Source organism: Acinonyx jubatus, chromosome E4 (assembly GCF_027475565.1).
Source record: "Acinonyx jubatus isolate Ajub_Pintada_27869175 chromosome E4, VMU_Ajub_asm_v1.0, whole genome shotgun sequence".
Taxonomy (NCBI): Eukaryota; Metazoa; Chordata; class Mammalia; order Carnivora; family Felidae; genus Acinonyx; species Acinonyx jubatus.
In genome coordinates, this window is record NC_069395.1 from 42,482,459 (window position 1) to 42,503,932 (window position 21,474).

Below are 21,474 nucleotides of genomic sequence, written 5' to 3' on the forward strand. Positions count from 1 at the left end.
AAAGACATGGAGGAGCCTTAAAGACATACTGCTAGGGGCGCCTGGGTGGCTAGGTCGGTTAAGTGTCCGACTTCAGCTCAGGTCATGATGTCGAGGCTCCTGAGTTCCAGCCCCGCCTTGGGCTCTGTGCTCACAGCTCAGAGCCTGGAGCCAGATTTGGATTCTGTGTCTCCGTCTCTCTCTGTCCCTCCCCAGTTCGCGCTCTCTTTCTCTCTCTCAAAAATAAATAAACATTTTAAAAAATAAAAAAAATGCATATTGCTAAGTGGAAGAAGCCAATTTGAAAAAGCTACATACATACTGTATGATTCCAACTGTATGATGTCTAGAAAAGGCAAAACTATAGAGACAGTAAAAATATTAGTGGTTGCCAGAGATTCAGGGGGAGGCGTCAGGGATGAATATATTGAGCCTGAGATTTTCAAGTCAATGAAACTATTCTGTATGATACTAAAGCACTGGATATACTATGACATTATGCATTTGTTAAAACCCATGAGACTGTACAACACAAAAAAATGAATGCTAATGTAACTATGGACCTCAGTTAATAATAATGTATCAATATTAGCTCAACACTTGTAACCAATGTGCCATGCTAGAATGCAAGATGATAATAATAATAAAGCATGTACTCCAGGCCCTGCTATCTTAGTCATTTACATTTTTTTCCTGGACCCTATAGAATAATTTGTGATTCTTTCATAAATTTTGAAAGACACAATACAGAAAAATTCATTCCTCAGCAAACATTTTTTGAACATGTTTCCTTAATTATAGAAGTACTAGCACACAGAAGTTCAATAAATTTCTGCTGAAACTTTAAATTTATATTACTTTGCAATAGACTGTATTTTTGCTCAAAATATTCATTGCCTCTTCCATGGGTCCCTGCCTATGGGAGGATGAAATGTCTCTGCTCATTGTAGCAGGTATGGTCATGTGACTTTCTTTGGTCATTGAAATATAACTGGAAATGATAGTCCTGCTTCTGAATGGAAACTTTAATAGCCATTCCATAGTCAGTCACCACCAGTTTCTTTTTCCTTCTGACATGAGACTATTATGTTTCAAATGAGGGCTGCTTTTTCATCATGGGTTCTACAGTGAAGAAGATATTGAATCAATCCTGACCCCACTATAGATGAAAAACAAACCTTTGTTATAAGCCACTAAGATTTTGAGATCATTATTGCCACATAGTCCGAACCAAGGGAAGAACCACTAATTATAGTTTCTTCACATTTTTTAGATTAAAAAACACTTAAAAGTTATTTTTCCTTTTTTTAATGTTTTTTATTTTTGAGACAGAGAGATAGAGTGTGAGCAGGGGAGGGGAAGAGGGAGAGGGAGACAATCTGAAGCAGGCTCCAGGCTCTGAGCTGTCAGCACAGAGCGCGATGTGGGGCTTGAACCCACAAACCGCGAGATCATGACCTGAGCCAAAGTTGGACGCTCAACCAACTGAGCCACCCAGGCACCTCTTAAAAGTCATTTTTCTAACTTTCATATTATGGGCAACATTTTACAAGTTAAGAGATAATCAAAATAGGGTCTATAAATAAATGTCATTTGTGCACTAAACAGTAAAGAAGTGTCCAAACTTCTAGTTGACAACTTAATATGTATTGTGTGGTTAATAAAATACTATTTGATTTAAACTGATGTGTACTATATGTTTTAACATTTTACAATACTTGCTTTTAAATTTTTTTTTAAATGTTTATTTTTGAGAAAGAGAGAGAGAGACAGAGCATGAGCAAGGGGAAGGAGAGGCAGAAAGAGAGGAATACACAGAATCTGAAGTAGCTCCAGGCTCTGAACTGTCAGCACAGAGCTTGACACAGGGCTCAAACCTACAGACTGTGAGATCATGACCTGAGCTGAAGTCGGACACTCAACCTATGAGCCACCCAGACACCCCTACAATACTTGCTTTATTCAATGGAAGCAAGCAACCATGTATTCACCCAACAATCCACATGACTTTTTAAAGTATTTTAAAGTAAGCTGCAGGCATCAGTGCACGTCACCCCTAAACACTACAGCATGTATATCACTAACTGGGGTTATATTTTCTTATGATTTTTTTCTTTTGAAGTAAAATTTATATGTAATGTATAAATTGAAGTGTATCACTCAGTGATTTTTGTGAAACAAATATTCCTATGCAATCCAAATATCAATCAAGACATAGAGCATGGCCATCACCCAACAAAGGTTTCACTGTTAATTTTCAGCCCACAGATTTGGTGTGTGTATGTGCTTTTGAATGTTGCATATATTTTTATTCTCAAGTATATTAACTTTATATATTTCAGAAGAGATTTAAATATATTCCTAGAACTCAAACTGATATGTCATGTTTACATACCTCTTTAGGTCTTAGGAATGATATACTTTAAAAGGAACTGGGTTCTAAAACATAAAACTTTAAGCATCTGATAACTTGAGGATTTTTTTCTGGGCCCTTATTATTCTTTCTCTGCCTTTGCTTTCTGGATAATTTTGTTTTTGTAATGATCATCCAACAGAGGGAATGTCCCTACCACATCAAGTAGTATCATCATCATTTGTACACAATTGAAACTTTGGCAATCTATGTTCCACAAAAGACATTGGTGGTGCTGGGATATATTTTTCTGATGCTAATCACAACACAGTTATGTGGGTTTAGAGTGGCCAGGACTGAGACTGGTTAGTAAAAGAAGGATAACCACAAATAAGAGAGAAATATAATGGTTTATACTATATGCTTTGTGGCTGTACACATGTGACAGACTAAAATAATGAGCAGAAACAGCATCAGTAGATAAGCTGAGCCAGCATCAAAAGACAAGGGAAATATAAGAAAAAATATAGGGTTATTTTTTTTATTAAAAAAAATTATTCTTGGGGGGGGAGAGGAGCATAGGGAGAGAGAGAATCCTTTTTTTATTAAAAAAAGTTTTTAATGTTTATTTATTTTTGAGAGACAGAGAGATAGAGCACAAGCAGGTGAGGAGCAGAGAGGGAGACACAGAATCCGAAGCAGGCTCCAGGCCCCGAGCTGTCAGCACAGAGCCTGACGTGGGGCTAGAACTCATGGACTGCGAGGTCATGACACGAGCTGAAGTCAGATGCTTAACCAACTGAGCCATCCAGGCATCCCAGAGAATCTCTCTTTTTTCTTTTTTTAATGTTCACTTATTTTTAAGAGAGAGGGAGCACAGAGCTCAAACTCATGAACCATGAGATCATGACCTGAGCTGAAGTCAGATGCTTAACCCCCTGAGCCACCCAGGCACCCCAAGAGAGAAAAATCTTAGGCAGGCTCCACACTCAGCAGGGAGCCCAACTTGGAGTTTTATCCCATGACTCTGGATCATGACCTGAGCCAAAACCAAGAGTCGGTCACTAAACTGATTGAGCCACCCAGGCGTCCCAAATATAGGGTTATTTTTATGTGACCTGAAATGTGTCCTTAATTTCCTTCTACTGTTTCCCTGTCCCCATCCTTTATGTGGCCTTAGTAGCCTAAGATAACATATGCCCACGATGCAAAAATAAACATAGTGGAATAGTAGTCTGTTTATATCTTTATTATATAATATGGATGTAAAATGTTCATTCCTAAAATCTGGAGATTTGAGAGATTAATACTGTGTGCATACAAAGAGAGGTTGCTATTAATGGAAATTAGAACGGTGAAAAATGATTTCTACTTATTAAATTCACATAGAAATATCATTCCAGTTATCATTGTCAAGGTATTTATCTTTCAGGAATAGGCACCCAAATTTAAAATATTGAAATATTATTTTATAGAAAGTATTAATTAATTGAACTAAGATACATCCTTTTATCCAGGGGATTCTTTTAAAAGAATGTTTTTCTTACTGTTTTTATTTATTTTTGAAACAGAGACAGAGCATGAGCAGGGGAGGGGCAGAGAGAGAGGGAGACACAGAATCTGAAGTAGGCTCCAGGCTCTGAGCCATCAGCACAGAGCCCAATGTGGGGCTCGAACTCACAGAGTGTGAGATCATGACCTGAGCCAAAGTCGGACGCTCAACCGACTGAGCCACCCAGGCACCCCATCCAGGGGATTCTTAATAAAACCAAGTTTGGGTAGAATGGAATTGATAGGCAATGTATAAATCCTGCTTACCACAGAGAGAAGGAATTCATGACTGAATGAAGGTATCTCACCACATTTTATTCTTAATTACTTAATTAACGATCTTCCTTACCTATAATTTAAAAGGTCAGAAATAGAAGAATTATGAACAAGGTTACAGGCAACATGAACAATTTATAAAATCATCTAATGGAGATTTAATGTATAGCATAGTGAATGTAGTTAATACTGTATTGTATGCTTGAAAGTTGCTAAGAGAACAAATGTTAAAAGTTCTTACCACACACACCAAAAAAGGTAACTATTTGAGGTAATAGGTGGGTTAATTAACCTTACTGTGGCAATAATTTGGCAATATATACATATATCAAATCATCACATCGTACACCGTAAACTTACCCAAAGTTATATGTCAACTATTCCTCAAATCTTGAAAATAATATGAAGAAGAATAAAAAAACAGAATCTGGGAAAACAAAGAAACAAATTATCTAAGACCTTTTTACTATATGTTCTCTGAAGCTTCCTTTCATCCCAACTGACTCTCTGTGTGCCTTGTTGCTGAAATATTCCTTGGACTTGGCATGTGAAGCTTAGCTTAGACACAAGTTACTAGAGGTTATAACTATAATAAAATTATTCTCTCCAGCCCCTACTTATCTCCAACCCCATCACTGAAAATTAACTGTATCCCTGGCATTTATTGAAATATAGAAGTATGTTTGTTTTATAATTAGAAATAGATTTAGTGGAAACATGATTGTTCTCTTTAGATATCTGAAGAGTTGTCATTTCTAAGATGAATTTCTTATATCTCCTTGAGACAAAATTAAGAGTAGACATAACTGTAGGCCAATTTGGGGCTCACTCTAGGGAAAGCATTTCTAATAACTAGAACAATCAGATGGTAGGATAGACTATCTAATGAATATGTGATATTTCTATCACTCAAACCATTTGAAATGTCTAGGAAGAAATTAGGTGAGCATGTATATGAGTTTCCTTCATTAAGTTGATTAAAGATGACTTCCAAGAATTTTTTCTTTCATTTCTAAGAATCTATAAACTAAAAAACAGTAGAATGACCCTTCATTAAAATTTTGACTTGAAAATACTTAAACCTAAGTACTTTAAATCATATTTCATTGATCTAGCCAATTATCTACATACCTATTATATCAGGTTGGGTATCATCATCAAGAGTTTGCAGATGGTAGGTATATTTCTTACTGTGAATAAGCTTGCTCTGGGTTTATGAGATCAGATAATGATGGAATGAAATTACACTGTTTATCTCATTTATCAGTTGAATATCCATCAATGTATATCCCAGGCACTGATCTGAACATATGAGACAAGAGCCTCAAAATACTCACAATATCAGAGCAGGGTGCTTTTGAGAATTAGAGAGACCACCACATTTCTAACAAGAAAACTTGTGTATGTGATGGCAAAATTCTACAAGTGGCCTTTAAGAAGTTCTCTCTTGGGCCATATTCATATTCTATGCTTTATTCAGTTTCATATTTCCTCTCTAGCAGGGTACTATAAAGAGCTTGTAGGAAGACATTGTTATCCTTGCTGATATTATCTTAGGACAGCCAAGGGCATACATTATCACACCCCTCTCTTTTCAATAATAAATAACGTCAAAAATAACATGGCTTAAGATCTCTGTTAAGAAAATTAAACTTTAAACTTTGAATTTCAGGAAAGTTTAATATACCTGCACTATATTTGTAATTCATGATGTTCCTAAGTTGAATTTGTGATTATTCCACTGAGTCTGTATTACAATAATTCCCTGGTTGAATCTATTACGCTCATGAGATTTGGTGGCTTATTATTAAACCTGTTAGAGTTAATTATATTTATTGCACTGATCTTCCCTGAAGGAAACTTGAGAATTGTCTTTCTCATCCTTAATTAGGAAATCATAAAATGCAATTCTGAGGACAGGGGAATTGTTTTCTTTGGCTCAATAAGACTGACCTACCAAAATCTCTCCTGATATCAGGTAAAAAAATTAACTTTACTACTAAGCTACAAAAGGATATTCTATTAAATAAAAGATTAGTTTCTTCATTTTACCTTTTTAAGGGAAGAAAGGTTTTCATCCTCTGCTTAAATCATACCTTTCATTTTAAATAACAAAATTGCCTTGTAAGTTATAATGTTCCATTAGTTTGCTAGGGCTGCCATAAGAAAATACCACAAATTGAGTGACTTAAATAACAGAAATTTATTTACCTAAAGTTCTGGAAGCTAGAAATCTATGATCAAAGTATCTGCAAGGTTCATCGTTCTGAGGAATGTGAAAGAGAATCTGTTCCGGGTCTCTCTCAGTGGCTTGTAGATGGCCACCTTCTCCCTATACATGTATGACTCTGTGTTCAGATTTCCCCTTTTTATAAGGACAAATTTGTGTCCAAATTTCCCCTTTTTATAAGGACAGCAATAATATTGGATTAGGACCCATCCTAATAACTTCATTTTAATTTGGTTGACTATGTAAAGACCCTATCTCCAAGTAAGTCTATATTCTGCAGTACAGGGGATAGGAATCCAACATTATCTCTTTTGGGGAGACAAAACACAACCCATAATAAATGTCATCAAGGAAAATGTCCTACAATGTGAATTATTTTTCCAGCAACATTTCTGATTTATTAAAAAGAACTGGAGTTACCTTTGCAGCAATTTTTCTTCTTTTATCCCCCCACCACATTTTAACTGGAGAAGATAATGTGGTCTAAAAATATATAAAGTAAAAATGGTCAAAACCACAGAGAGGTAGACAAGTTCATAATTGTAGTGAGAGCTTTTTATATATACCTCTTTTAGTAATTTATAGAATAAGAAAACAAAAACTTAATGAGGATATAATACCAGAAAAGTATACTCAAGATATTTGACCAAATGAATAAATATAGGACACTCTACTCAAGCACTTAAGAATATACTTTCTTTTCAAGCACACATAAAATATCTACAAAAATTGACTACAAGCTGGACCAACAAAGCAATTCTCATCAAAGTTCAAATGAATGAAATTATACAGACTAGATAGAATACATTATTGACCCCAATATAGTTAAGCTATAAATCAGTAATAAAAGATAACCAGAAAATTCTCATATATTTGTAAATTTACTACATATCCTCATAACCCATAATCAAAGAAGAAATCCTAACAGAATTAGAAAATATTTGGAGTTGACCCATATGAAAATGTTAATTTCAAAATTTATACAATTTAGCCAAAGAAATCCTTACAATTTATAGCCTTAAAGGCATATAGTAGAAAAGAAGAAAGACCAAATATTAAATGAGAAAGCATTCCATTCATCTAGAGAAATTAGAAAAGGACTAGAAAGAAAGAAAGACTGAATATTAGTGAGCAAGCATTCTATTCATCTAGAGAAATTAGAAAAGGACTAGAAAATACAAGAAAAGTAGAGGAAATAAAATAACAAAAATAAGAGCAGAAACTAGTGAGAAAACACAAATCAACCAAACAAAAAAAATTAAGGACTAGTAAAACTGAGAAGACACTAGTGAGAGTTTTTAAAGAAAAAAAAGAGAGAGAGAGAGAGAAAACAAATGTCCAGTATAAGAAATGAAAAAAGAGACAACACTACAGATCCAGCATGCATTAAAAATATGGTAAAAGGAGAACCTAAGCAACTCCTTCAGACAGAAATTCTTAATGCCTTACTCTCTACACTCTAGCTTTTAGAGACTGCCAAAATTACTGCTTAAAATAAGTGGATCATTGGGTAGACCTTGGACACTTTTATCCTACAGACTTTTTGGCAGTAATAATATGGTAGCTATCTCCTTGTTATTAATGCAGATGGAGGCCACAGGAAGTTCCTACAATTAAATTTGGGGGGTAACCTCAAGTGCCTTTTAAATCAATAGTGCTAGGGGCGCCTGGGTGGCTCAGTCAGTTAGGCATCTGACTTTGGCTCAGGTCATGATCTCGCTGGTGGGTTTGAGCCCCGCATCGGGCTCTGTGCTGACAGCTCAGAGCCTGGACCCTGCTTCGGATTCTGTGTCTCCTCCTCTCTCTGCCCCTCCCATGCTCATGCTTTGTCTCTTTCTGTCTCTTAATAATAAATAAACGTTAAAAAAGATTTTAAAAATAAAAAAATTTAAATCAATAGTGCCAGTTTTTTTCTCAAATATAACTAATGACCCAGACAAATAGTAAAATTTAAGACCAATTTTAAGCTTTATCATCTTTCTCTCTAGTGAAGGTGAAGTAGCATACAAAGTGCCAAACAAAAATGCCATTAGGAAGCCAAATGTTAGAGAAATCTGAATCAGTAAGTTCCTGAATAATTAAAGTTCTTTTATTATCTAGACACAACTTAAAATATTAAACTAAGGGAGCCATTAGCAAGAACTTGGTAATTTTATGTAGAAGTTGTAATGGACTTTAACGTATGTAACTCAGCAATATGCAAATTTTGTGTTGTTAAAATACTTTTTAAACTTTGAGAGAATCTTCAGTTTTATCTCTGCATAAATCAAGATAATAACCGATGACTTATCACTGCAGAATATTTGGGTTCAAGAAGACATCACTTGTAGTTCTACATGCTCCTTACCATACTGGCATTTCCATAAAATTAAGAGCATATATTATGAAAATAGGAAACATGAGTTTTCCATTGAGAAGTATTTCATTTAAGGGGCTCCAATTTAGAGTTGCTTTGGCATGAGTTGAAGAAATGAGTCTCATCTGTCAAAATCTTCATGTATGAGAATTGTAATCCACCAGAAAAATTAAAAACTTCAGGTTTGTTTTGCTTCTTTGAAAAAACAAAAGATACAGAAAACTTTAAATAATAGACCAAACACCTATATATCTGCCACACAGAATTAACCAATATTAACAGTAATATTTTCTTTAGATTTATTTATCTCTATGGGGGGGTGGGAGATAAAGAAATAAAACTTTACAAATTAAATTTTAACTCCATATAATCTCTTTTCTGATGCTGATGTCCTCTATTCTTTATTCCTCCCCAGAGGTAAGCGCTACCCTGAGTTTGTTGTCTGGTCAGTGCTTTTGTTTTTCAGGGATAGATTTAAATACCTACCAACAGTACACAATGTTTACAGTGTTACTTCCTTATTGCTCTGCAACTTGCTATTTTCACCCAACATTTTCTAAACTTATCCATGTTAATATTTAAAACTCTATTTCATTTATTTTTATCTGCTATTTAGTATCCCATCATATTATTAAACACAATTCATCTATCTTTTTTCTTACTGATGGGTATTTAGGATGTTTCCATATTTTTGCTATTACAAATCATGTAGCAGTTAATATTCCTTTTTTAAAAATATAGTTGTTTTGTTTTTATTTAGAGAGAGTGAGAGCAGGGAAGAGAGGCAGAGAGAGAAAGAAAATCTAAAGCAGGCTCTACGCTCAGTGCAGAGCCCAACCTGGGGCTGAATCCCATGACCCTGGGCTCATGACCTGAGCAGAAATCAACAGTCAGACACTCAACCAACTGAGCCACCCAGGTGCCCCAATATTCATACATATACACATATATATGTATATACATACACACATATATATGTGTATATATACATGTGTATATATACATATGTATGTATATATATGTGTGTGTGTATATGCATATATATCCTCATTTATGTTAGAATTTCTTGAATGCAGTGGTCTCCCACTTTGCTGACCAGACTGCCCTACCAATAAGAACTTAACTGCCTAACCCCAGTATTTCTATATTATTTATAAATTATATAAATGCTCTATTACACGAATATATAACATCCATTATCAAATGTAAAATTTTTCTTACAAGATGAAATGAATAAATACAAACTTCTATTATTTTCTTCCCACATTCCATTTGAATTGCTAGATTATAGGATATAGATATGTACAGTTTACTTACACTACTATCATATTATCATCATATTATATTATCATATATCAATATAATGCCAATTATTGGTAGTAGTAGTATCCAAACAACTATACTAATTTGCATTTCTTCAGAATATGAAAATTTCCATTTTCCTACATCCTTACTAACACTTGATATAAACATATGTTTCAAACATTTTATTTTGATAAGATTTCAAACCAGCAGATAAGTTGCTAGAATGGTTTAACGACCTCCTATGTAAATTCCACATAGATTCACCAACTATTAATACTTTTGCTACATTTGCTTTCCTTCTCCATCCTTCTCTGCTTTCCTCTTTCCTTTCCTTTCCTTCGTATATATTTGTATTTTATTTACATATTTTTTTCCTGAACCGTTTGAATATTGTAGATATTATGACTTGTCAGTCTTAAGTATTCCCATATGTAACTCCCCAAAACAAAGGCATTTTCTTTGTAACCATGGTACAATTATCAAATCCAGGAAACTTAACATTGGTATAGAATTATAAAATTTCACCAATTTTCCCATCAAATCCTTTCTAGCAATTTTTCCTGACCCAGGACACGTGTTGAACTTAGTTGTCTTGTCTAAGTCTCCTTTAATCTGAAAAAGCTTCTGAGACTTTTTTTTCTTTTTCATGACATTGACGAATTTGAAGAGTATAGGCCAGTTATTTTGTTTCCTGTTCTAAATTTAGATTTGCCTAATGGTTTGTGCATGTGAGATTCGGTTATACATTTTTGGCGAGAATATGACATAAGTGAAGCTGTGTCCTCAGTGAATCACATCAGGAGATTGTCAATTCTTTTAAGTTTTCCTATCTAATGGACATGAAATGGAATTGCATTTTATTTTGCATTTTCTTGATGGATCATGCCACTGAGCATCTTTTCCTATGTTTACTGGCCATTTGAGTTTCTTCTTTTAGAATTGGTTTTTCATAATCTTTTGTCTATTTTTCTTTGATTCAGATGTTATTTGAGAGTAATGTGTCATAGATGTCCTTCCAAACTGTCACTTGTCTTTTATATTTAGTTATGCTTTGCTTTGCAGATCTTTAAAATTTTAATGTAGTCTAATTCTACCATGTTTTCCTTTACGATTCCTTTGGTGTCTTGTTAAAATAAATTCTCTCCTATGCTGTAAAGATCTCTTATGGTTACTTCTTACAGTTTTTAACATTTTATTAACATTTATGTTAAATATAATACAATATAATATAATATAATAAATATATAATGACTTTATTACTCCAAAATTACTTATTGTATCACATGTCTTACTAACTAGTTAGGCTGCCCTTTCTGTTTTTTTGTCCACCCCCCCAAAATTATTTTGATTGTTTGTGGGCCTTTAAAGTCCATAACATTCATATTGGGGTTTTAACTGGGAACCCATTGACTTTGTGAATTAAGTTACAGATAATTTAATCTTTATGATATTGAGTTCTTCCAACTATGAACATGAATCTGATATATCTTGTTTTCAGTCAGGTTCTACATTATGTTGTTTGATAACATTTAATAATTTTCCCCATGAGTCCTGCTAAGCTTTTATTGGATTTTATTCCCAGAGATCACAGTGGTTTTATTGCTAATGTGAATGTTACCTATTTTTTGTTACATTTTAAATTGATTATTGCTGGTGTATAAAAATCTATTGATTTTGGAGGCACCTGAGTGGTGCAACTGGGTAAGTGTCCAAATTCAGCTCAGGTTATGATCTCACGGTTTATGAATTCAAACCCCTCCTTTGGGCTCTCTGCTCTCAGTGCAGATCCCATTTTGAATTTTGTCTCCCTTTTTCTCTGCCCCTCCCCCACTCATTCACACACACTCTGTCTCTAAAATAAATAAGCATTTTTAAAAAAAATTATCGATTTTTATAGGTTAATCTTGTGTTTAGTTCCAATGGTTTGTCAATTTTTTAGACTTTTTTGTAGACAGATATATCATCTGCAAATAAAGACAATTTGTCCCTTCTTTTCAAATTTTTGCACTTCTTTTTTTCTTTTTCTTTGACAGGATCAGATAGGATCCTTTGAAAGGATCAGATAGGGTCTTTGAAAGGATCAGATAGGTCCTAAGTACAGTGTTAAATAGTAGTAGTCATAGGAAGAGGCCTCCTTGTCTTGTTCCTGACTTTAGAGAGTTTCACCATTGTGATGTCAGTTGTAGGTTTTTGTTAGGTAGCTGTAGCAGACATTTTTGGTCTAGTATCACATCCCCTCCATCTCTAATTTTAGCTGCATCTATAATGAACATAGTTGACTTATTCTAACAGCATCTTACTTCAAGTGTATGCCATGTGTCTCTGGTGACTTTTTTCCCCTTTATGGCCTCTCTGCGGGCCTTTCCAGAAACCACAGGAGCCCACTCAGTCCTTGTGGGCTGTACATTCTAGAAGTGCTGGGCTAGGAGTGTTAATGCTCCTGGGGTCGCCCCTCAGTCAATTGTGAATGGGAGCTCATAGATAGATGCCCCAGCTCCTAGCCTTTCCTTTGTCTGATGGACCACTCCTTTCATGCTCCTCGGGGCCTCAGTGATATAAATATTGAGACCTTGCTGCTTATAACAGCAGTCTTTAAAACACACCCTTATATTGACTTACTTTCCTTGCTTGTGTCATTCTCCTGAAACCTCACCGCTGCTTCCTGGGGTCATCCCCCAAATAAAGCACTTAGTACTTTGGTCCTTGTCTTAAGCTATTTTCAAGGAATTTCAAAGTATCTTTTTACTTCATAGTTTCTAAGAGCTTCTATCATGAATTTCTAGTGTATTTTATTGAATATGCTTTCCATCATATCTGTTAAGATCCTACATTTCTTTCAGTTTAATCAGTTAATGTGGCTAATTACTTCAATAAAATGTCTTGATGTTGAAACATCTTTTTTGGGGGAGGGGTGGGTTAAGCCCTTCTTGGTCATGATGTGTTTTTTTATTTTTTGGGTTTGGTTTCTGTGTGTGTGCGTGTGTGATTTTGTTGTGTTTTTTTTAAGTTTTATTTTAATTCCAGTTAGTTAACATACAGTGTTATACTAGTTTCGGGTGCACAATATAGTGATGTCACACTTCCATTCAACACTCTGAGCTGGTCACAACAAGTGCATCATCACTTGCCATCAGGGAAATACAAATCAAAACTACAATGAGATACCACCTAATACCTGTCAGAATGGCTAAAATCAAAAACACAAGAAACAACAGGCGTTGGCGAGGATGTGGAGAAACAGGAAACTACATGAACTATTGGTGGAAATGCAAACGGGTGCAGTCATTCTGGAAAACAGTGTGGAGGTTCCTCAAAAAGCTAGAAATAGAACTACCCTGTGACCTAGCAATTGCACTATTTGGCATTTACCTAGAGAATACAAAAACACTCCTTCAAAGGGATAAGTTGACCCCTATGTATATAGCAGCATTATTTACAATAGCCACGGTACAGAAGCATCTCAGGTGTCCATCAACTGATGAATGGATAAAGAAGATATATATATAGATAGATAGATATAATGAAATATTTTCAGCCATAAAAAATAATGAAGTCATGCCACTTGCATGATGTATTTGGTTTTGTTTGTTCATTTGTTGACTTTTGGATTTTCATTTTTCATGCTGGATTTGATATGCTAATATTTACTTAGGATTTTTGTATTTACATTTATAAGTGAGATATGGCCATAATTTTATTTTTGTTGTCCTAATCCAGTCTTGTTATAAAGTTCCCTTCTCTCTTTGTTCTTCTCTAGGGTGGCTTATATTAGAAAAGGATTGTGTTCTTTGAAGATTCAGTGAATTTCATTTATTTTTAAATTTTTTAAAATATAATTTATTGTCAAGCTGGCTAACATACAGTGTATACAGTGTGCTCTTGGTTTTGGGGGTAGATTCCCGTGATTCATCGCTTACATACAACACCCAGTGCTCATCCCAACAAGTGCCCTCCTTAATGCCCATCAGTGAATTTAGTTTAAAACCACATAAGCCTAAGGTTTGTGGTTTTTTGTTTTTTGTTTTTTTTAGGTTTAGAGGAAAAGAAGATTTTCAACAATAGATTTTTTTTTTTTACTGGTTGTTGCCTTATTTAAATTTTTAGCTTTTTGATGCCACTTTGATGATGTATATATAGTCTTATGGAAAGTTTTCCATTTCGTTTAAGTTTTTAAACTTGTGGGCAAATTGAATTTATTGAACTGTTTATTCTATTCTAGTTTTCAAGTTTTCTACTGTAAATACAATTTTGTCCTTTTAATTTCTAGTATTTTTGTGTTCTCCCTCCTTTTCCCTTTATCAGTTACTAGTGTTTTCTCTTTTTGATTAGTGTATTCAAAGGACCAGCTTCTGGTTGTGATTCTTTAGTCACTTGTTTTCTATATTATTTATTTATTTCTATCTTGACTACATCCTTGTTGAGAGGCTGTGTCTGGTTCTATCTGCTATTCTAGGTACGAAGTTTTAGATAAGCCATCTCACAGGTTGGGACCACATTTTCTTCCAGCCCGGCTCCACTATTTACTTCACTTACACATAAGTTGAGAATTAGACTCCCAGCCACATCAGCCAATTCTCTGACCCAGAACCCAACAGGTGTACATTATTAGCCCCAATTACTGCATTGTTTCTATTCAGTTATGGTCTGTGAGGATTTTAATCTAGCTTCTGAGCACAGCTGTATTTTAATTGTTCTTCCTTTCTTATATTTTATTTATCATTGCATTGCCATGTATTTTGGGAGTGGTGGTTAAGTTGTAAATTCACAGAACCATCTTGACTGAGAGTCAGGCAATCATTTTTCTAATTCTTTGTAGAATTAGAAACTATTTAACTGTTTAGAAAAACAGAAATAATTTTATAGTTCCAAGAGTAAATTTTAACTATTTCTGTGAATAAAAATTATCCTTTTTTGCCTTAGAATTTTTAAAAGATAAAATGAAGCTGTATCAAATCTGTTCAGAAAGTATGTAAGACCAGAGGACCAGAACTTCAATAAAAAGCCAAGAATAGCTGCCCAGTGGCCCCAGGATGGGTATGGAGGTAGCATGGCAGTTAAGAGATGCCCAGGACACAGAGAAATCATATTCAGAGGAATACCTCCTGAGCCAGCAGAAGATGCACCAGAAATCCAGCCTCCATCTGGAAGTTCAAGCAGAGTCTTTGCCACTTTCCAAGATTGGCTGTCTCTCTGCGGATCCCTCAGGTAGGCAAGTGCTTCCGGTGGAACTCAGGAAACTGATGAAACTGACTACCACTCACAAAAGGGAAACCACTGTAGGAGCCTCTGTCACTTGTGGTTCCCAGTCTGACTTATAGCATGGGGACTTAGAACCACCATCTTCTGGGCACTCGGAAGAACTTCAGAAAATCCTGCGGAGGATGATGAAAATATTATCCATATTGATTCATCTGATGAAAACCTAGAACCAATCTCTGGAAAATATTGCTCTTAGCAACATAAGAACTGCAGGAAATCTTTTCAGGACTTTGGGAGCACATAAAGAATCATGTAGTGGAACATTCCTATTGCTGCCCCCTCTTGGAGCCAGGAACTCTCTCGGGCTGCCAACCTACACCTGCACAAGTTGATTCATTCTAGGGACCAGCCTATAAGTGCCCTGAATGTGATAAAGGTTTCATCTTCACAGATGTGTGGAGGCAATGGTGTAATGTACACAACATGGCGTGTGCTAATATTGCCGTGGGAAATGGTGTCTTGAAAAAGTCCTGCTACACTGCATCAGAGCCATCACAGTTCAGATGGGTGAAATATAGGAAAAGAGGACTCCAAATTATACATTTGTCCTGTTTGTTGCAGTGATTTTGCAAACCAAACCCTCTATCTAAACATATCTAAACCCTCTATCCAAACATGATCCATCGACAGGTCAAGCCATACAAGTGCCAAGAATGGCCTTTGTTCATTTGGTCAGGTTAAAAAGTCACCAACAGGAGCACCTGGGCAGCTCAGTCAGTTAAGTGTCCAACTCTTGATTTTGGTTCAGGTCATAATCTGACAGTTGAGATCAAGCCCCACATCAGGCTCTGCACCGACAGTGTGGAGTCTGCTTGGGATTCTCTCTCTCCCTCTCTCTCTCTCTCTCTCTCTCTCTCTCTCCCCAAATCAATGAATAAACATTAAAAAAAAAAAAAAGACACCAGCAAACACACTCTGGAGAGCACTCCCTCTACTGTGATGAGTGTGGAGGGACCTTCACAAGGCTGGCATACCTTCGGCCCCATCAGCAGATTCCTAGTGGAGAAAAACCATATTCCTGTGCTTGTTGTGGCCATTCTTTCACTGAGTCAGTGCTCTGAGGAGGCAGGAACAGCTTCCCAAGGTGGAGGAATCCTGGTGGCAGGGACAGATAAGTTTATTATCACCTTTTGGTTTTATCTCCATTAAGATCTATTAACTAAATCAAGGTTTCTAACATGGTCGCTAACTTAGGCCAGATTTTTTTCCCAGACTCTGTCCCTTCATGGATGGCTCAAAATAAATCTAAGAATGCGGTTTATTTTCCCCTTGGAAATGCTATGGTCATTTCTAGCAGGAGTAAAGTAGGTATTTTCAGGTGCAGAGAACACTGTTATTAATGACTGAGAATTGAGTTTTTACAGTTAGCAGACTCCTTATCAAGAAGCCTGGCCCTTTTCATAATTTGGTGTCTTGCTTGGTACTTTCAGGACTAGTCTTTAACTGGAGTTTTCCATTATAGTAATCTCTCTGCTGTTTGCATGCTGTTTGGGATGCAAATGTAGTCTCTTTCCTTGAGTATCTTGGTAATTTGGTTTGTTTTTGCCATTAATTGTTGCATTTTTTTTCCAAAATAAAATATTTTCTTAAAATTTTTGACAGTATTTATTTGGATGAACTTCAAACTACAGGTACAAATTTTATGTATTCCAGGAGTAATGTTACCTTTTGAGAGAGAATATGACCCATATTAGTAGTGAACTTCCCATATTAGTAAGTAGTGAATTCACTTATGTATTTTAAGAAATCCACTCACCCCTTAGGAGTATGTGTTGTCTTAGTTATCTTCTGTTTTTTTTTCCTTTTTAAAAATCATCAAAAAGAGAATATTTGGTTGAGCTTACTTTGTAAGTCTGTTATGGTCCTTTCCTATTGTAACTGACTTAAGCTCCTGGGTTAGGGTGCTGGACACACATTTGGAAATGGAATCAATCTAATACAGATTCTTAAATTCAAGCCAAGCCAATTGTTGGGCTTTACAAAGTCTATGGTCTCCTGAAGTCCAAAGGAAAACATCAGTGATGTGGATTATTTTGATAGGATTCATATCTTATTGGATTCTCAAGGAGCCTGTGATTCAAGAAAAGGTTCAGAACTACTTTACAAAATTTATGGAGTGACTTTCAGCCTCATTCACTCTGATTTCATCGTTGTCTTTTGTTCTTTATGAATTCTCTCAGAACTGATGTATCATTATGAAAGCACCATCTTTAATATACCTCTAATGAATGTCTTCTTTTACATTTATGATTATATCGGCATTAACTTCTTTTGCATGATGTATGTTTTAAGATTTTTTGAAATTTTGATGAAACTTGCATGCTAAAATTGCAAATTTGTTTTTGCTTTACATCTTTACACAGTTAATAACTGGTGATGGTAGAAAACAAGCTAAAATAAGCAATATGGTGATGGAACAACTTGAAAGCATAGGTAAATAGTTTCATTGAAATGGAAAGGGGAATTATGAACGGCTTAGAAGACAGAAATGGCTCTGAGTTGAGAATTTTAAATATACTCTTAAAGCCATTTTATCAGGATAAAAAGAAAATATAAACATTTCCATTGTAATATCTGTTCTAAGCATTATTTAAGTCTACCATAATTTCTGAAATTAATAGATCCCATTAAAGTGATGATCTTTAGCAAGTGTAACAGACAGAAATCAAATCACATAAAAATGAAAAAGAAGATCTAGTAGAATGGAAAGAGCTCTGGGCTGCCATTAGGGGCTGTGCAATTTCCAGCTTCCTCGCTTGCAAAATAGTGATTTCTAAGGTCCAGTGCAGTTCCAAAATTTCTTTGCTTAAGTGACAGGATGAATTCTATTTCCACTGTGCTTTCAGCTACCTGAAGTGACATAAGTGATTATTATTTAATATTCACGGTTGCAAGAGGGTCCGGATACTATTTGTTTCGCAGTAGTATGGTAAACTGAACAACAGCCACCAGCAGTGTCTGGAGATAGTACTTGCAGATGCTAATCCTTGGAACCTGTACATGTTACCTCTTAAAAAAAGGGGGCAGGTGGGTTGGCAGATGCAATAAAGGATTTTGAGATGGAGAGATTTCCTGGATTGTGTGGGTGAACTCTAAATGCCATCATAGTGTCCTTACAGGAGACAGGCACAGAGAGATTTGACACAGACAGAAAAGAAGACAGTACGAACATGGAGACAAGAGACTGGAATGATACAGCCACAAGACAAGGGATGCTGGCAGCCACCAGAAGCCGGAAGAGAGAAGGAACCGAGTCTCCCCTAGAGCTTCTGGAGGGAGCTTGGCCCTGCCCACATCTTGATTTTAGCCCAGTGATACTGATTGCAGACTTCTGGCTTCCAAAACACTGAGAAAATAAATTTCTGTTGTTGTGAGATACTTAGGTTATGGTACTTTGTTACATAGCCAGAGGAAACTAATACAGGTGGCTCACACACACATATGCAGACATCCAGGCGTTATGATTGTGGACCTAATTATATGGGGGAAGATAGATGCATACCGACTGCATTTCTGTGTTGTCTGTTTAGAGTTATACAAATCCCAGGCTGATGGAGAATTATTAAACATATGTTTCCAGATGTACGTCTTATGATTGCAGAAGTATCAGGGAGGTGCCTCTCCCAACTATCCCCCTCCATTGATGCCTAAAGTCCCTTTTTTTAGGATACACCTTTTGCAGTCTCAAAATGGAAAAACTAGGTATCTATGTATTTATTTCCTACCACTTTCCTTTCAGGAACGTGAATTGAGGAGGACCAAATAGGGGCTTCAGTTGCCTCACATATGCATCTACATTACCCTCTCATTCAACTCCTCTCCCTCATTGGCCCCCTTGGTCCTTAAAGACAGGAATTCAAAGGTGAGAGTGAAAAGGAGAAATGGGGAACTGCCAACTGCAGAAGGCTGAGGGCAGGGCAGTGGGAACAAATGGGGTTTAGGCGAAGAGACAGTATTTATAGCAGAAGGAGCACTAACTTCCCAGTGAGCCAAGGGAGGAAGCTGGGTTTGGCCTTAGTTCCACACTCTGCCCCCACTTTGAGGTGGAGGCAGTACAGCTAGGCAGATCTGAACAGATGTTCTGCTTCTATGCTTACTAGCTAGGGAATCTTGGATACATTGCTTATGCTTTCCACAACTTTGTTTTCTTTTCTGAAACGTGGGGATAACAACACTACTTTCCTAGGACTGTGTTGTAGATGCTACAGAATTAGAGATTTCTCCACTTACTAGGGAAGACCATGTTTTAGTTCATTTTTCTCCATGGATTAGGAATTGCAGTATTCCCCCAAAAAAGGTAATCAAAAGGGTTTCATTGTTTTGTGTGTCTCGCATCCATGAAATACAGCCAGACCAACACTAAACCATCCTACACACCTAGAAAACTGATTGGAGGATTAACACAACAATCTGCACAACCTGAACCACAGAATTCAGCAGGTAAACGGTGCGGAGAGGTGAACTTGGGGAACGAAAAGGAGCAGGAAGGGAGGTGTTTTTGCGAGCGGAGAGAGGACAGAGACTGGGGGCGGGGGAGAATACGGGAAAAGCGCCCCTCCCCAAAAGCAACTGGAGAGAAAGTGGAAAATTGGAAACAGCCGCAGGGACTAAGCTAAAAAGGGAGAAAGAAGAAAGGAGAGGGTTTAAATTCCAATAAGACTGTAAACAAGGGGAGCACAAAGTCTGCAGCTCGATACCTGGCGGTGCTCTGGTGGGAAGGGCAAATCCCCAGAAGCAGAGTGGGGTCCGGGAGGTTCTCAGGCCACACGGGGAAAAGCGGTTCCACTGCTGGAAGGACATTTGGTAGAGACTGTTGAGGCCACCTGGTCCCAGCAGACCCCAGAAAATGGCCACGTTCACTGGTGCTGGAACAAGGTCATTAAGAGTGAACTCTGATACCAGATGTGTGTTGTGATTTTCCATAATCCCTGAAACGCTACTGCTACACTATCTTGTGAACGTTTTCTGGGGCGGGTGGCACCCGGCCGCAGTCTTGAGGCAGCAGCAGCAGCAGGGTCCAGCAAGCGTTCCTGGGTGCAGCCAGCATTTGGCCATTGCTCCGTGAGACCCTCCCGCAGAGGGGTGGAAGGGGTCAAAGCTGCAGTCCTTCAGAAGTAAGGGGCCGGGGAAAACAGCCGCATCTGAGACAGAACTCGGAAGAGAGGTGCTGCCTGGGGCCTGGTCACGGAGAGTGAAGAAGCGGGGAGTGGACGAGAGCTGAAGACCGAGGACGGGTGCATGACTGCTGATTCGGGAGAACAGCCTGGGTAACTGGCTGGTGCCATTTTCACCGCTCCTGCACAGGTGCATATGCACTTACGAGTGCCACAACGATCCACCCCAGTAGGCTAGTAGTGCCATCTAGTGGGGAGCTGAGCTGTTACACTGAGCCCCGCCCAACTGGGCCAACCTCGATCTTCAAAAACACAAGTCTCACTGCCTGCTTAGTTTATGGACCAAAAAGCACTTCATAGTCTGACTTCTAGGGGAAAATGAAGTAATTTCAGTCCTACTTCAATCTGTTAGCAGGTCCATCTATTCAATTTTCTTTCTTTTTTTCCTTTTACACTTCTTTTCTTTTTCTTGAATACAGAAGGAGAAAAAATTCATTTTTATTTTCAATTTTTATTAAAAATATTTTCTTTAATTTGTATTACTATATTCTTTACTTTTGTGTAAATTTTTTAAAATTCTATTTTACTTCCATCATTTTATTTTAGCCTACTTCAGTGTATTCCCCTTTTCAAATTTTCAAATGATTTCCTTTTTTTCTTTTTCTCTCTTTTTTGTTTCTTTTCTTTTTCTTGAATGCAGAAAGAGAAAAACTTCACTTTTACTTTCAACTATTAAAAACATTTTTCTTTACTTTTTTAGGTTTTTTTTTGCTTTCATGTAAATTTTTTCAAATTCTATTTTACTTCCATCATTTTATTTTAGTCTACTACAGTGTATTCACTTTTAAAATTTTCAAACGATTTCCTTTTTTTTCTTTTTTCTTTTTCTTTTTTCTCTTTTTCATTTCTTTTTTTTCTTGAATACATAAAGAGAAAAAATTCATTTTTATTTTTAATTTTTATTAAAGATATTTTTCTTTAATTGTTTTCTACTATATTCTTTACTTTTGTGTATATTTTTTCAAATTCTATTTTACTCCCATCATCTCAT

General features: G+C 36.4%; 1 long non-coding RNA gene across 1 annotated transcript in view; it reads left to right on the forward strand.

The window, feature by feature from the left end:
* Positions 1-18,678, forward strand: part of LOC113603822 (uncharacterized) — a 21,772-nt gene extending 3,094 nt beyond the window's left edge. Inside the window, exons 2-3 of the long non-coding RNA XR_003425546.2 lie at positions 14,971-15,255; positions 18,429-18,678. This is a non-coding gene — a long non-coding RNA (uncharacterized LOC113603822). The remainder of the gene's footprint in view (positions 1-14,970; positions 15,256-18,428) is intronic.
* The last annotated feature ends 2,796 nt before the right edge of the window (positions 18,679-21,474 follow it).